The sequence below is a fragment of the Culex quinquefasciatus genome, chromosome 3 (genome assembly GCF_015732765.1).
Source record: "Culex quinquefasciatus strain JHB chromosome 3, VPISU_Cqui_1.0_pri_paternal, whole genome shotgun sequence".
In the NCBI taxonomy this organism is placed as follows: domain Eukaryota; kingdom Metazoa; phylum Arthropoda; class Insecta; order Diptera; family Culicidae; genus Culex; species Culex quinquefasciatus.
Genome location: NC_051863.1, coordinates 7,242,513 through 7,261,160, shown reverse-complemented (window position 1 = coordinate 7,261,160; position 18,648 = coordinate 7,242,513). Strand labels below are relative to the sequence as shown.

The following is an 18,648-nucleotide window of genomic DNA, read 5'->3' as shown; positions in this document are numbered from 1 at the left end:
GTTTTCTAAACTTTTGCCTCTTTTTCGTACGCCCGGGGGTTGCTCGCGATAACCGGAGCGCGATGAAGGACGACGCAGCCCGGGCCGGGTTTGAGTCACGAATTTTTTGAATTCCTTGCTTTTTTTTCTCCCCCTAGTTGATGAGGTTGACGACAGCCTGTCTGGCTCGGCCCTGTGAATGGGCTTTGTAAAGTTATTTTTATTGGTTGGCTCAGTTTCCGGTGAAAATTGTTGATTTATAGGTGCGTTACAAGAATATATATTGAGCCTTAAGTGATCCTCAGATCTGATTATATTTATAAAAAAAAATAAGGTTAAATGATCTAATTTACTTCAAATGTGAAATTGAAAGTAAAAAAATATCTCATTTCCATGTAATTTTACCTTAATTTATGTTGAAAAACCGGAATTACGAATGCATGTAAATTTACATGTTTAATGATTTATTTTTGATTCAATGTTGGTTGAACTCATAAAATTACCTAAAATTACACGTTTTTTTCGTAGTGTGTAACAATAAGCACACATGTTACACATTTTCTGAGGCAAAATTACACATTTTTTATTACAAATATTACAATTATTATTTTTATTTCGTAACGCGCTGTATTAGTGAAATATGTACTACATTGTTACTATATTTATGAATCATGATGAGATCCAAGTGACCATCGACTAACTCGCTCTCGCTCTCTCACACATGTGCCTTCCGCGGCTCTTTTCCGCTCAGAAATTAAATATTATTATTATCGCCGCAAAAATGTGTGTCAATTGTATTCATTCATCGTTGCACTTCATTTACTGTAATGCTGCGCAATCGCGTATGCAACTTCCCCGCCACAACCCCTTTCGAGCGAACAGATTATTCTGAATCATGTGCCGCACACATTTTCACACGCGCACACTTTGATTCCGCGCATACAAACCCAACCGCACGCGCACGCACACTTGGATGAAAGGTTTTTGGGTGGTGCGGAAATAAGTTAAACAAACTTTTCGTGTTTGTTGCTAGACATCGCGAGTGTGTGCTAATGTTGGTTTTATTACAATACTCCTTTTTTCTCGAAACCGGTTGAGTTTACTTGAATGTTTGCTACACATTGAAAAATATCAACGTAAAATTACATTTAAAACTTTGTAAATCAAGTGGTAAGAGAATTTCACTCAAATAAATTGTAAGTTTACATCCCTTCATGTGTAATTTCATGTACAAGTTGAGCGAAAAATTACAGCACCAAATTTGTCACCTTCCGGATTCAACTTTTTTTAGCTGTGCAGTTTTTGTGGTGGATTTTGGTCACTTGGAAGATTTTCCGCGTGGGCCATAAGGATAAGTTTGGACGGGTAATGTGGCGGTTTTGCATTAATTTTAAATTTTGGAAACAGTTTGGCCGTTAAATTTTGGTTAATTCATGCTATTTTCACGTCGAGACGAAAGAATAGTGAAACCATTTACGGACACAGCCCGAGATGGGCGAAAGAATTATCCTCTCAAGGTACATTTGCAAAAAAAAGTTCATCCGTCAAAGTGTCGACTACGGGAATCGAACCAGAGACCTTTGACAGACTAACCCAATGACTAACCCAAACTGCTTAGGCCACCACAGCTTGGTGACTAAGGAGTGGTCAGATGCCGATGTATGACACTTGTAGGATATTTATTGTTTCAATTAACGAATGAACACATTTGTTATGATGGTGTGAGTTGGTAGCATTATTCTTTCGATTTTGGCACTGAGCCCTCAATAAATTTTGAGGGAACAATTCTCACGACTTTGAATTTTGGGTGTATATAACTACACAAATTGTTTTGCAAAACAATGGATGGAAACTTGCCTCTACAAAACAAAATGTTTTTAGTCAAATCGGTTAACTTGGATCGTTTGCCACCCCTCGATAAAGTTTAGGAGATTGAATTAGCTACAATGTTCTCACTGTTGGCAAAAATGAGCGTCGCCAAGGTTTTTACAAAATTTTCACCACAGTAAACAATCGACTCTCTGGTTGTCAATACCGAAGGGGCCATCGAGGGAGAGAAGCATCAGCGTATAGAACGATGCAAAATGATGACTTGATTGATTTTTTCCCCAAAATCTCAAACCTATGGGAGAAAATCAAGGCAAACAAAACAAATCCAAATTAATCTCAAACATAGTTTAAAACTCTGTTTCGCAAAGAATAATGTCTTTGCAAGCAAGGAGCAAGAGAAATTATTGACAACCGAAGAGTTTTTTTTTAGCAAACGTAATCCAATGAATCATTGAGGTAGGGATTTATCGAACTAGGAAGAATATCACGACATATTTTGAATGAAAAGACATTAAATGTCGACAAAGGTGTGTGAAGTAAATTACGTTTTTAGCTGTTAATAAGTTTCTATATTTTCAAATACAGTGAAACCTCTTTTTACGCGGTGCGTTACGTTTTTCTAATTTGTTTATTTCTCTGGAATGACGCAACATTTTTGCAATGTTTTTAAAGCAATTTGTAGGTTTTGTTCAGATCTACAAAACGCTTTTTGAAGCTTGTAAAAATTTTGTATGGTTTAAGAGAAATCAATGAAACAAAAAGCGTAACGCCAGCGTCTTCACTATTGCGTTCACCTGAGAACTATTTTCAAATTCAAACCAATTTGTCTCCAAGAGCAAATCAACTGTCCAAAACTTTGCGCCCAAAAGTCGCCAAAAAGGAAGTCATTTATTATGTGAGTAAACGTCCGAGTCGATCACCTGGGTGCAAACCAAAAGGGAGTGGAACGTAAGGGGGACCCGCGCCCGGTCACGTGCTGGGCCACAATGGCGCGCACAAAGTGAATTTCCTTTATTTTATTTTAGTTTTTTTTTTTCGTAGCAACAAATTTGAATGGAAGATTTATGTTGCACACCTATCACGCCTGCTTTGTTTCGCGCGCGGGTTCTGATTGATGGCTATCCGGTGCTGATATAGAACGGTGATTTATTCAAGGGGGTTTGCTTTGTTAGGGTTAGGGTCACTTTGTTGCGAAATGATCAAAATATTCAAAAAATAGTGGAATTTGATTCTTCTTGTAAAGTGTAACCTAAATTTTCTCAACAAGATAACCTAATTGTTCCGCACAACACTAATTCATTCAAAATGTGGGGTGCATTAAGCTTTATCTACAGCAGCGCATCCGTCCGGTTTAGATCGGTTTCGATCGCAGCTCGTAGAGCTGAAAAGTGTCGAGTCGGGGTATTTAACGTCAGCTGGTCTCGCGTAAATTAGTGCATCCCATGCACGATGCGTCCACTACGCGCGTTTGTGTGTATTGGTGAAAGCTGAGAAGTGGCAACAAGATTTGCAACATGTAAATTAGGATCAGCCGATCGAGTCGAGTCGTGGAGGAGCTTAAATCCGCCACTTCCTGGCTTAAGCCACCCCTAAAGTAGCGCAAAATTATGGCGCTTAATCTTCGGATGGCGGCTTTCAAGCCCTCCTAGGTTGTAGAGAGGGTTATATAGAATCAACCGGCCTGCAGCGCAGCGTTTCCGCGCAGGTCTTCGAAGGTTCTTGTTCTGCGAGTCGAAACGAGCCGTAATTTGGGCAAGTTTATGAGATGAACCGGATGGAAGGTCTCTCAACGGAGTTTCGAACAGTGTGGAATGCAAAAGCAGTATAGCGGCAGAAGCTGCAAATTGAATAAACTAGTTCAACTGGAAGTGCAAACAATTTAGCACCTTGCTCGATCGATAGCATCTTGTGTATCGCGAGTGTTGAGTTGGTGTTGTGAACAATTGTAGTGTACCTGAACCTGATTCTTTACACTCAGATTTTCTTTGGTTTTCGCTTCGCTTGAAGACGAATAGTGCTGATTCTTCACTTTTTTAAGAGGACAAGGGAAATTCTTCACTATCCTCAAAAAAGAGTAAATAATTAGCATACTCTTCCTTAGTCAACACTGGTGGCACCCAAAACCCAAAACCCGTTTTGTCGCGCAATCAATATTCAGCAAACCAGCCCCAATTAGCTGCGGTCCTGCCTTTCGAATCTTGAACGCACAGAAATCGAGACTAGCGTGCCGATCGATCTATCAAGATCTCCACACCTGATAGAGGGATCCGGTGTCACCGATCGGCGTCTAATAGGCACTTTAGCTGATCCGAGTCTGCCGAACGCCGCCCTCACTTCCGGCGCTCCGACACACGCAAACGCCAACGCGTCTACGGAAAAGTTGTCGCAGGCGCGCGCCATATTTGTACCATCGCGGCCAACGACTTCTCCGTCGGTCACAACCGCGCGCGCTAGCTGCTGAATTCGACGAAACAACAATAGCGGTTTGGGAGAAAAAAAAAATCTCAATAAGAAATTTATACGCGAATGAAGAATGGAATACGAAATAAGATTTGTTTAATTTATTGTACTTGAAAAAAAGAAAATCAACAGTAGCTATCTCACAGAAACATAAGTAGGCCCTGAAACCGCGGACTCGCTAGTAGGCCGTTTGATCGAATCCATGGCGAACTTCGATTGCTATCGCAGATCCGCACCCATACGGATAGTTTGCATGAGTAATGTTTGTCCGAGGTTGAGATATATGTGTAGCACAAAGCATGGCCCACTGTGTTTATCTACTTGGTTTATTGGTACCGCGAAAAACCACATCTCGGTGACGATCCGGACCATTGTTTGTGAACGGAACGGGCCAGGATAAATATTTGGATTGCGCGAGCAGCGCAGAAAAAAAAACACACGGCCAAATTTATGACTTTTCAATCAAAATGCGGCTATTCTGTTTATAACTCTGGCCAAAGACACAGACATCGAATTTATTGCTACCCCATTCCGTGCAAACAAAGACTTAGATAACCTAATCCAAAAAAAAATCCCATACCTCTAGAAGAGCCAGACTCCGGTGGTGTAGATCTTTAATTTTCTCCAACGCTCGCCAAGGCTCGCCGACCAGGGAGGCGGCGGCATCGCATTGAAACAAATTGCCATTTAATTAAAAGATTGAATCTGGTTAACCTGTGCGCCGGGCACGAGCGCTGTCGCCAGAAAATTGCTCCGGTATGCAGCGGTTGTCATAAAATGTTGCGACCTGAACCTCTCGGTACCAAGTGGACATCCCACACCCTCCGGTAGGCGCGGACTCGAGCGAAGCTAACTAGCTGTACCTATACGGCTGGCTGCTGGTGGATCGTTTGAAGGTTTATTACTTTCGTAATCAATTCCGAGAGGTCATCAGGGGGTGGAGAAGAGTGATTTTAAAAGGTATCTAATTCTAACATTGGTTTTTGGAAAACTACACAGAACACAAAATGATGGTAATATTCATCAGGAAATGATGACAGATTTTGTGTAAAAAATGATTAATTTTACATCAGTTTCTGATGAATCAGGTTCACATTTTTACACATATTTATTATTACACAAAAAGAGGTAATATTAAACCTACAAAATTTTTAACATTCCAAAATTCAACTTTTTTTTCTGTGTATGTTGGTTTACCAAATATGCAATCATGTATGCAAATTAAAATTTATCATAAATTTTATGGTATGTAACTAATTGGAAATATAAACATTAAACAAGAATATATTTGAAGACCACTTGTGGTTCATTTGTATCAATGTTTTTAAACAATAATGTAAACACCGATGATTTTATTTTCAAAATGGGATATTTTCGATTACCTACGATAACTTATTTAAATTACCTTATTAAAATGCACTACAAAAACAAAAACGTTACTTAATCCACCTTTAGGTGGTTGATGCCTTTCTCACATTCATAAAGTGAATACACGGCCTCAAAAAAGTCTAAAATAACACTTAAGTGCTTAGAACTTTTGATAGGGTTGTCAGATCTTCAATAATTTGGGTTCGTTGGAAAGATCTCTTGATTACCCATCCAACCATGGGTTGCATGATGGATTCGGACACTATTTTTATCAAAATATCTAAGAACCGGCCTCTGAAAAGTGTACAAAATACACTTAAGTGCTTATAACTTTTGATAGGGTTGTCAGATTTTCAATCTTTTTGACTCTTTGGAAAGGTCCAACATCAACATCCAACCACCCGCACAGACATTTGCTCAGAATTTGATTCTGAGTCGATATGTATTCGTGAAGGTGGGTCTACGAGGTCAAATAACGAACTTCATTTTTCGAGTGATTTTATAGCCTTTCCTCATTGAGGTGAGGAAGGCAAAACCCTTTCAGACTTTGAAAGATGTTAGAAACATATTTTTTGAAGGTACTAATACTCTCGTTGTCGATATTGCAGGGACCGTCGAGAGCGGGAGGTATCAAGTTAAAGAACGAAAAATCAAAGCAATCTATTTGAAGGGACAGAAAAATTTATTGACAGCTGGAGCAATATTGATATCGAGAAGATCGACAGCCAGAGAGTCCACTGTATAGTCAAATTTGAATGGTTGATTGCCCTTGAAATAACAAAATGCTTTTTTTTCACTATTTCATCACCGCCATTTTGGCCGTCATCTTGGATTTGGAAAAATAAGGCAATTTTTTTTCGTGAATCGGTTATCCGAAGTTATTTTTTCCGAGGCCCCCGAATTATCGAGTCTGGACTGTACATTTCTGGTTTTTTTTGAAAAGGTCCAATAAACCAAATTTTTAGTTTTTGCTTTTTGGGTATTAAAAAACACCTAAAAAGCAAAAACTTAAAATTTGGTTTATTGGACCTTTTCAAAGAAAAACTCCTGATTTGAGTTTTTAGTGTAAAATAATAAAACGCCAAATTTTGTGTTGATATTGTCTACATTGGAGTTCATAATATTTGGCATAAATAGAATATTTTTAAATAAAAATTTAATAACCTTGGAAATTTTTACCCAATTTGAAAGTTATTAAATTTTATTAATTATTTTGTATTGTATTTTATTAAATTTTACACAAAAAACTCTTAGATAATGAAAATCTATTGAGACACTTTCATGTCATTTGATACCTATACTGCAAACTACGAAGGTGAGTATTTTTTTGTCACTAAAACTCTAATGTAGTTAAAATCCATATAAATCTATTTTGCGTCCTTTGAAATTACCGATTTTGGTAAAGCAAACCCAAATTGCGGTGGATAAAAAACTGAATACTTACTTAATTTAAATGAAGAACAATATATTTCTGACGCCAACAAAAAATATTATTTTCAAAAATTCTAAAAGAGAAGTAAAATTCCCTTAAAAATTTCATGTTTTTCAATTTTCATATTTTTTAAAATTCCATGGGCGGGGGTTAGTGGAGGGCCATCATCATTATATGATAACAGAACAAACTCGATTACTCAAAGTCCTCGGAAATTTTACTTTGGATTAACGATTTAAATCGAATCTCGATTTTTGGTGTCTTGTTTGAGTCGTCGAGCTCAAATATGAAGTCACAAAAATTATTTTTTAAGAAATTTTGAATCCAAGATGGCGGCCAAAATGGCGGTGATGAAATATTGAGCATTTGGTAATGGAACAGAAATCGTTGAACATGAATTCAATTTTAAAAGCGAGAACATGAAGAAAAAGGTGCAGGTGGTTATGTTACACATGACCAGTATGACAAAGAACTTTGCAAGATGATTGTTGAAATTTTCGATTAGAATGTCCGGTCCAAATTCCCCCCTTATAATAACCGTCCTATCGAACTAAGGGGACGGAAATTGCAAGTGAAGCTGAAATAGAAATCGAAGTGAAATCAATTTACTTTCCTTCACCACTCGAAAGTTACCAAGATGCGGGAATGTTTTTGCAAGGCTGTTGCAAGCAATCGGCGGCAGTAAAGGAAATTTGAACAGCAGACATTAAAAACTACCCTTTACAGGGCTCTTAATGATTACGAGATAGTTATTCTAAATTTCCAGAAACAGATTTTCACAGTGGCACAAAAAAATGTGCATTGCAGTAGTCTATTTATTACTTCCTGCCTAATAAGCAATATATTTTAACTGCTTAGCATTAGCATATTTTAACTGCTTAATTTCAGATAATGGCAAAATGCAACTTTTTATGTCCAGTATCAAAAATCATTAAGTTTGATACCCATATTGCCCCAACTCTTACGGTCCGGCAAATGTCCCCTCATCGGAACATCCCCGGGGCCTCCGGCCACTTCGGATTGTGGCCACTACTGCCAAAATGTCAAATTTCATGTCCGGTATCAAAAACCATTAGGTTTGATACCCATATTGCCCCAACCCTTACGGTTTGGCAAATGTCCCCGCATCGGAACATCCGCGGGGCCTCCGGCCACTCCGGATTGTGGCCACTACTGCCGAAATGTAAAATTTCATGCCCAGTATCAATAACCATAAAGTTTGATACCCATATTGCCCCAACTCTTACGGTCCGGCAAATGTCCCCCCATCGGAACATCCGCGGGGCCTCCGGCCACTCCGGATTGTGGCCACTACTGCCAAAATGTCAAATTTCATGTCCGGTATCAAAAACCATAAAGTTTGATACCCATATTGCCCCAACTCTTACGGTCCGGCAAATGTCCCCCCATCGGAACATCCCCGGGGCCTCCGGACACTCCAGGTGGTGGCCACTACTGCCAAAATGTCAAATTTCATGTCCAGTATCAAAATCCCTAAAGTTTGATACCCATATTGCCCCAACTCTTATGGTTCCGCAAATGTCCCCTTATCGGAACATCCCCGGGGCCTCCGGCCACTCCGGATTGTGGTCACTACTGCCGAAATGTCAAATTTCATGTCCGGTATCAAAAACCATTAAGTTTGATACCCATATTGCCCCAACTCTTACGGTCCGGCAAATGTCCCCCCATCGGAACATCCGCGGGGCCTCCGGCCACTCCGGATTGTGGCCACTACTGCCGAAATGTAAAATTTCATGCCCAGTATCAAAAAACATAAAGTTTGATACCCATATTGCCCCAACTCTTACGGTCCGGCAAATGTCCCCCCATCGGAACATCCCCGGGGCCTCCGGCCACTCCGGATTGTGGTCACTACTGCCAAAATGTCAAATTTCATGTCCGGTATCAAAAACCATTAAGTTTGATACCCATATTGCCCCAACTCTTACGGTCTGGCAAATGTCCCCCCATCGGAACATCCCCGGGGCCTCCGGACACTCCAGGTGGTGGCCACTACTGCCAAAATGTCAAATTTCATGTCCAGTATCAAAATCCCTAAAGTTTGATACCCATATTGCCCCAACTCTTACGGTTCGGCAAATGTCCCCCCATCGGAACATCCCCGGGGCCTCCGGCCACTCCAGATTGTGGTCACTACTGCCAAAACATCAAATTTCATGTCCAGTATCAAAAACCATTAAGTTTGATACCCATATTGCCCCAACTCTTACGGTCTGGCAAATGTCCCCCCATCGGAACATCCCCGGGGCCTCCGGACACTCCAGGTGGTGGCCACTACTGCCAAAATGTCAAATTTCATGTCCGGTATCAAAAACCATTAAGTTTGATACCCATATTGCCCCAACTCTAACGGTCTGGCAAATGTCCCCCCATCGGAACATCGCCGGGGCCTCCGGACACTCCAGGTGGTGGCCACTACTGCCAAAATGTCAAATTTCATGTCCAGTATCAAAATCCCTAAAGTTTGATACCCATATTGCCCCAACTCTTATGGTTCGGCAAATGTCCCCTTATCGGAACATCCCCGAGGCCTCCGGCCACTCCAGGTGGTGGCCACTACTGCCAAAATGTCAAATTTCATGTCCAGTATCAAAATCCCTAAAGTTTGATACCCATATTGCCCCAACTCTTACGGTTCGGCAAATGTCCCCCCATCGGAACATCCCCGGGGCCTCCGGCCACTCCAGATTGTGGTCACTACTGCCAAAACATCAAATTTCATGTCCAGTATCAAAAACCATTAAGTTTGATACCCATATTGCCCCAACTCTTACGGTCTGGCAAATGTCCCCCCATCGGAACATCCCCGGGGCCTCCGGACACTCCAGGTGGTGGCCACTACTGCCAAAATGTCAAATTTCATGTCCGGTATCAAAAACCATTAAGTTTGATACCCATATTGCCCCAACTCTTACGGTCTGGCAAATGTCCCCCCATCGGAACATCCCCGGGGCCTCCGGCCACTCCAGGTGGTGGCCACTACTGCCAAAATGTCAAATTTCATGTCCAGTATCAAAATCCCTAAAGTTTGATACCCATATTGCCCCAACTCTTATGGTTCGGCAAATGTCCCCTTATCGGAACATCCCCGGGGCCTCCGGCCACTCCGGATTGTGGCCGCTACTGCCGAAATGTCAAATTTCATGCCCAGTATCAAAAACCATAAAGTTTGATACCCATATTGCCCCAACTCTTACGGTCCGGCAAATGTCCCCCCATCAGAACATCCGCAGGGCCTCCGGCCACTCCGGATTGTGGCCACTACTGTCAAAATGTCGAATTTCATGTCCGGTATCAAAAACCATAAAGTTTGGTACCCATATTACACCAACTCTTACGGTCCGGCAAATGTCCCCTTATCGGAACATCCCCGAGGCCTCCGGCCACTCCAGGTGGTGGCCACTACTGCCAAAATGTCAAATTTCATGTCCAGTATCAAAATCCCTAAAGTTTGATACCCATATTGCCCCAACTCTTACGGTTCGGCAAATGTCCCCCCATCGGAACATCCCCGGGGCCTCCGGCCACTCCAGATTGTGGTCACTACTGCCAAAACATCAAATTTCATGTCCAGTATCAAAATCCCTAAAGTTTGATACCCATATTGCCCCCAACTCTTATGGTTCCGCAAATGTCCCCTTATCGGAACATCCCCGGGGCCTCCGGCCACTCCAGGTGGTGGCCACTACTGCCAAAATGTCAAATTTCATGTCCAGTATCAAAATCCCTAAAGTTTGATACCCATATTGCCCCAACTCTTATGGTTCGGCAAATGTCCCCTTATCGGAACATCCCCGGGGCCTCCGGCCACTCCGGATTGTGACCACTACTGCCGAAATGTCAAATTTCATGTCCGGTATCAAAAACCATTAAGTTGGATACCCATATTGCCACAACTCTTACGGTCCGGAAAATGTCCTCCCATCGGAACATCCCCGGGGCCTCCGGCCACTCCAGGTGGTGGCCAGTTCCAATGATCGACTCACGCGACCGGCATGTCTTAGCTGGTCCTTGCCTCCAAGCCATCTGCTCCCGGACCTCCAGGCCGTCTGCTACCGGGCCACCAGGCCATCTGCTTCTGATGTGTCCTCGTCGTCGTCCAGCAATAGAATGAATTTTCGGGACCGACCGAGCCGAGTTTTGTTGGCTCGTCGACGATCCGAAAATTATGAGGTGGAGTGGGGGAGATTTTAGATACATCAATCTCACGTCTCTCGATCGACTGATTGGGAAACGTTCGTTCATCCAACCAGCGTGCACCAAAAAGAGGGGAAATTTGCCGAGAGGGGAATTCGTCACGTAACGTTTTCGCTTCGCGAAAATTTTGGATTGACACCACGTATAGAAACCTTAGAACAAAGTTCTTTGTCAAAACCGAAATTTTTTGTTTGTTTTTTTCATTATCTGAAGTTTTCAAGAACATATCAAATTTGTTAGGGTAAAATAACCAGATATTTAGTCGGCCGTCTTCAGAAGGGTCTTGACGTTCTTTCCGAATACTTTGGCGACTGGAAAATTCGCATAAATGCAGCCAAAACTCAAACCATCATTTTTCCACTTTCCAAATCGGCCCGATTTGTCCCAAAGGATGATGTTTTGATTAAAATGAATGATGTTTCAATACCCTGGTCAAAGGAAGTTGTATATTTAGGTCTCATACTTGACTCGAAACTATTGTTTCGACAGCATGTAGATAAAATATTGAACAAGTGCAGCATTCTCATCAGGTGTTTGTATCCTTTAATTAACAGAAAATCAAAGCTTTCTTTGAAAAATAAGCTAGCAGTATACAAACAAATAATTTACCCCGTTATTGAGTATGCAGTACCTGTTTGGGAGTGTTGCGCTAGAACTCATAAATTGAAGCTCCAGCGTGTCCAAAACAAGGTACTCAAAATGGTTTTGAATGTTCCTGGCTGGACTAGATCAAGTGAGGTTCATGAATTAGCAGAAGTAAAAATGTTGGATCAGAAGATTCAAGAAAAATGTTTGAAATTCAGGGAAAAATGTGCTATATCTGAATACCCCTTGATTCAAGGATTGGTTTAGTTTATGGTAAGATTAAGTTAGTTTTAGGTTAGGTTATGTTTTCTTAAATTTTTTTTTCTTCATTGTACCTAGTGTTACAAAAATGATAAATCATATACTTTTAAAGTTATGAACATGAACAGTGTTTAAATCACGAAAAGCAAACTAAAGCTGAAGAGCCACAGCTGACCACTTATTATGTAAACCAAATGTAATTATTATAAGAAAGATTCAATAAAGTATATTTAATTCAAAAAAAAAAAAAAATATCAAATTTGTTTCGTTGTCTTGAAAGCGGAATTGCTTGCAATAGCGACAAACAGTTAAAATATATTACATTTTGGAAGAATGAAAATTTGATTTGTTGAACGCAACCTTTTATTACGAGTATTTTTTTCATAAAATAATTTGTCAAAATGTGAAGTTCAAAGAAACTGATGGAAATTTCACTAGTTCCTGATATAAATTACCACATTTTTTGCTGCCACAAAATGTGTTACCATTTACCTATTTTTTTTACTGTGTGGTTCTCCATACAAAAATTAGACAAAAATTAGCACTGTAAAAAATGTTAAAAATTCAAAATGAACATGATTTTGGGACTTGCCTATGGATTGGCCATAGATCTATATCTTGTGTTTATTATTTTTTAATTTGTTTTTGAAAAACCAGAAGCACTCCTGTCGAATGATTTGATAATCTTAAATTTTCTTCCAGTTTCTTAAACTCAGCAAAGTCTAAACTTCCTCCGTAAAAATAATAATAAACTTGATGCCGCCGGGGAGAAGGCAAACATTTCTGTGAATGGCACGTAAAATGGTTTTTTGTTTATCTTTTTGACTGGAACTCCCTCCTCCCCAAGTGCTAGAGAGGGCGAGTGCGCCGAAAACAAATCCAACCATCACGAGTCGACTTTTATTCTTTCTTTTTTTTGTATTCAACATTCAAGGAAGAGGAAGATTGATCGACATGTGGGCGTGGGGAGGGAATCGATCCCTAGAAAGCAGTAGCAGCCACAGTTCCCGCAATGAAATTTAATCTTATGTAAATGCATCAAGATGTGCTGTTTGAAGTTCAATATGACAGTTTTGCGCGTTTGTAAAGTCCATGTTCGCACATGTCGAGGAGAGCAAAAAAAAAAAACGCTTCGTTTAAAGTTGACCTAGATATTGGCGCGCCAATTATGACGGCGATAATCTGCATTAATACAATATTTCTCACGACTGTCCCGGCACTTCAACCAGGGGTGTGACACTTCCAATTAACTCTATCTAAACTCTGCGTGGCACCCGGGGCTGGCACCGACCGGGCTTGGCGACACATTGACCACGATTGGCTGACAAATGGCAAAACCCATCTGGGCCTCCTCGGCAGATCACTTTCATTCATCTAGTGCTAGAGTGCTGCTGGTGTCGAATAGAATGAATCGTGCGGACAACGGCGTTGAAAGTGGACAGTATGGAAACTAGTGTTTAATGAATGAAGGCGGATTTAATGGCTTCCTCCATTTTGCCCAGTTAGCTGGTCAGTCTGTCTGTCTGTCGGTTGTCCATCTCGTTTCAGTCTGGGTTAGGCAAATAAGAACTGTCAGCTAAAGGCAACAAAGTAGCTAGCACTGAACTTGTCCTTGCTTCTTAGGAAAGAAAAAAAATGAAAATAGAATATTTTTTCCATTTGCAAAATTACTGTACAAACCTCACAAAAAATCCCAGTACAAACTTCATGCTAAGATCGATTACCGGGGGATTTGGTCCAACGCATTTACCCAGAAGGTCTTGACTCTATTGCTTACGCGTAGGAAGCTACGATTTATCTCCATGACTATGGGTCACCCCCCCGTGTTAGATTTGTGGCAGCGGGCGCAGTGTGCCACGCATCATTTGCGATATTTACACGCGCGAGCGCGGCGATCAAAGTAATCTAGTCGCGACGCAAACGCCGACGGCGATTAGGACAAACAGTTTTGCCGCGGCTTGGCGGTGATGCGTGCCATGCCATGGGTGTCATATTCATTTCTTTTATGATGTTTCATTAGAACTGTCTCATTTCGTTAAAAGTTGGCGTTTCTAAATTGCCGACGGTTGGTTGTAAATTTTATGCTCCTTTCCGGAATGTTGAATGGTTGGGTAGTTAAGTAATTATCAGCTTGTCCAATGCACGGAATTAACTGGAAATAATTTATCTTAGAAATGTTAAAGAAAGTTGTGTGATTGAGCATTTGGATGATGTGCTCTTTGAATCATTTCCTGTTTCTGTTATCGCCTTTCTAACGATGGCGGTGGTGGATTATTGAGAATACAGGCGACTCTCTGGTTGTCGACTTTCTCGATCTCAATATTGATTTATCTACCGATGAATTCTTCATTCCCTTCAAACTGCATACTTCGATTCTCTTCATTCCTCGATATTTTGTCTTGCTTAAATGTTCTCTTCCCAATTTGGCTCATTTAAGAACGCTAAATAAATAAAAAACATAAAATGTTGTTTTTTGCATTATTTTATTACCCGGGCAGACGGTAATAACAAAATTCATGCCATTTCAATAACAAATACTGTTAAAATAACAGAAAGTGTTATGGAATCTTCTTGAAAAATCCATTTTTGCATAAGGGTTTAATAACAGTTTATGTTATCATAACAAAATTAGCTATTGGTCTGATATTGGTTGAAAGCCAAAACAACTTTGAAATAACATTTTAGTTATGGAAGAATACCTTCAACTGTTATTGAAATGATCGGATAAGCTGTTAAAATAACAAAAAAATAATAACAAAGATTGTTCTAAGAATCACTGAAATGTTGAGGTAATATTACACTTTAGAATTTTACAACTTCCAAAATGACACAATTTTTACTGAGATTGTGCATGCCAACAGGTTTTACGATCTGTCAAATGTGTGTAAATAAGCTGTGATAGGTTCAAATTATTAAATTATGATTTTCAAAACATTATAACAAAAACTTCATTAAAATGGTTTATACAGTATTCCAGTCCAGTATAAATCAATCAACAATTTTTTTTTACTAAAATTTTACGACTTTTTCGGATCTGTTATCAAAAATAATTTAAAATATCATAAAAATTGTTCAAAAGTTATAACTATTATCAATCAATCAATTAATGAAAGATTAAATTCTTAGTGATAATTATATTTTTGCTTCCTTAATTTTGAGAAAAAGTTGAGAAAGGGAGAAACAAATACTTCAAATAAAATTTGAATTGGCCTAATACGGATTAAAATCCGGACAAGTTGTAGACGCAGAATTATTCTTTTTAAACTATTTAAAAACAACCAAAAAGCATTATAAATAAATCTTGTTTATGGATCTTTTTTTTAAACGAATGTAGAATTCATCATTTTCTGTTAAATAAGGAGTTGTTTTTTAACCGTTTGGAATTCGATTCCGATTGACAAATAACCAAACTAAATTAAATTTATCTGCTTGAATCAACCTTTCGGAAGTCTCGTGTTCCGGCGTTTCATACAAATGCCCTTACAAAGTGTGTACAAAGCCAAAAATGAACAAGATCGGTTCACTCGTCTTAATGGTTAAGCTTGCTTGAAAAAAAAAAAAACGGAAAATCATGCGAAAAATTTCGGTTTTCAATTTTGACAGCAGGTGGCGAAATCTATATGCAAATACAGTCCAGACTCGATTATCCGATGGCCTCTAAAAAAATTCACTTCGGATATTCGAATCACGAAAAAAAAATTTTTCACTGCCTAATTTTTTGTTGTCGAACTTAAGTATGACCCCTAAACTACGCTAAAGTAATTTAAAAAATGTCAATCCAAGATGGCTGCCAATATGGCGAAATATTGAAAAAAATAATTTTATTATTTAAAAGGCTATCAACTATTCATTTTTGACTTTAAAGGGGTCGCAGAACACGAATTTAATGTTTAAAACAAGAAAAAATAAACACGAAAAAACATTTTTTTTCGTGATTCGATTATCCAAAGCCTCATACAAACCTTCGGATAATCGAACTTCGGATAATCGAAACTTCGGATAATCGAAGCATCGGAAAATCGAGTCTGGACTGTATTCCTAGAAGTGAGATTTTCATGGCAAATTTCATGCAACAACAATTTTGTTGTTAATTTTTGTATGAAAAAAATCCAGTTTTTTTTCGTTAGAAACAAATATTGGTCCTGATTTAAAATGTTTTGCAAATAATCACAGAAACTTAGTTGTTTTTAGAAATAAAATTGCTAATAGCCACTTAAAGAAATGCTTGAACTTATGCGAGGTCTAAAAAACTAAAAAAAAAATGAAGATTTCCAAGAGATATTTTTCAAAAAGAAACATAAAAATAAGTGAATTTTTCTCCATCCAATCTTTTTTTAATGTGGCCTAGAAAATCATGCTTGCATTGAACTTCATACCAATTTTTATGAGAGAAATCCCAAAGATAAAAATAACTTGAAATTGTTATTGTTTTAAGCTTGTTTCAGTCACTGCTGATTCTATAAAAAATAAACAACAATTTCTTCGAATGAGTCACAACGTTTACTGTTTAAAGACTATAGTGATAAATCAAACTTTTCATGTTAGCTAATTTAACATTACAACATCAGATGTCCCCTCATGACACCTTGTTCAATTTCTCTTCTTTCTTTGCGTCACAAACAAAACCGAAACACTAACAAGGCTGAACTTGTTCCGATGATTCCGAAACTAGTCCACGTGTTGATCGTGTACAACCTGCGCTGCAACCTCCCACCCACCCACTCATTTGTGAGCAATTATTACAAACAACACCGTTCTTATAAACACACAGTCACAACCCTGAAGGGAAAAAGCAGAGAGAACTTAAAAATAGCAAATAACCACCTGTTAGTCCGGTGTAACGAGCTCGCTGCGCCTGCTGCGATCCTTTTCGCCGTTCACGTTCTCGGTAACTCACTTTCTCCGTGCCAACTGGATGGATGTGCCGAGATTCGCCCTCAGAATCTCCAGCTGATTTTCGTTCACGAGCACAGAGCGAGTACGCGCCTGCGTCCTGCGATTCTAGTACTGCAGTGCACACGCACACGTGCGTGCGTGGTACTAGATTGGCGAAGGTTGCGTTTGTTGGTATTCCAGAAGGGCTTCGTGTCACGAAATCACGCTTCTTTCAGCGCTTTCGTGATTCAATTACACAAATGACAGTCGGGTTTTGAAATTTCTTCTCTTTTTTTCTTCGTTTTGAGGACACCACAAAAAAAATGTAACGATCGCGCCGGGCGCCTCTCACTCGTGACAGAATGTTAAAAGTTCGACAAATAACTTTTTACTTTTAAACACTCTCGTAATTTCGACACAGTGAAGTCGTCACAAAAAAAGGAAATGGTTTGACGAAATCAACATAAAAAAAAAATGCAAAAATTAACTGAAATTGTTTTTACTTTTCGTTGACAGTCGTAGATTTATTTGACGGCGTTGCTTCGTTTAGTTGACGACCGTACCACCACCGCACGCATCACTTTTGTTTATGTTTACACTTTGCCGCATGCAGCGTGTGCGCGGATCCGTTGAGTGTGTGTGATGTATTGTAATGTGTTATGATCCCTCGCGTGTTATATCCACAATATTCTTTCACCCAAGGACGACGGATTGCTACGCCGCAAGTCTATGTCTAATTACACACCAGTTGCGGTAATCGGTCAAGTGTTTGCTTTCTTGATCAAAGTTGGCTTGGACAGTGGTATTCTTCACCAGTTGGTTGCTCCGATTAGCAGAATTTGACATATTTATCCCGAACTTTGCGCTGTTTGGACCACTTTTCAAAATTAGGCGTAAACCGATAATGTTCCGTTCTGGCCCAGCCTTTGTGTACATCCGGAATATAAACAAACAAAAGTGGTAACGACTTGCGGCGGCTCGAGAGCATGCGGCCCGGTCCGAGTGCGATGTTCAACTGAAAACAGTCGCGAACCGAACCCGAATTTCGCAAAGCACGACGCGCGCGAGTTGTAGTGTTCGTTTTATTTACGTCGCTAAAAATAGAAATGTCATCATCGCGGGCGGCGCTGATTGGCCAACGATGCCGTCATCTCGCGTCCTCCGATTGGTTGGAGGCTCGCTATCGTGCCGAGTGGGACGCATGTGCGCTAGACTGGTTCAGAATGATCTTCAGAATGTTGAAAAAAAATACTCCTGGCTCATACAAATTCAAATATTTATGTGTTCAAACAACTCAATTCCTGTTGAAAATTCTAGAAGATTCCCATTGAACCAGCCTAAAATGCACAAGTGTACTGCCACTCAGCGGTCGGTGGTAGTAGGCCATGTGTTTACAGCTTCCTGCGCGTGTGTTGGTGGAGAAGCACGTGAGTGAAAGAACGCGATCCGCGAAGAGGAGCGTCGCGTCGCGGACTGCAAAAGCCGGTTGAGCCGGTGTGGTGTGTGCGGTGACTTAGTGCGGTGAAGCGAGGTCTATACAAGCCAGATGACACATGTCGCCATTTTGAATTTTCTTTGTGCTAAAATTTAGTGCTCATTTAGTGCTATTTAGTGCCCTATACCCCACATTTAGTGCC

General features: G+C 40.0%; 1 protein-coding gene across 2 annotated transcripts in view; it reads right to left on the bottom strand.

Moving 5' to 3' along the window:
* Window positions 1-18,043, bottom strand: part of LOC6032235 (activating transcription factor 3) — a 66,389-nt gene extending 48,346 nt beyond the window's left edge. For both annotated transcript variants that reach the window (XM_038259777.1, XM_038259776.1), the window contains exon 1: window positions 16,961-18,043. The gene's annotated coding sequence lies outside the window, so the exon portion shown is untranslated. The remainder of the gene's footprint in view (window positions 1-16,960) is intronic.
* Between the last annotated feature and the right edge of the window lie 605 nt (window positions 18,044-18,648).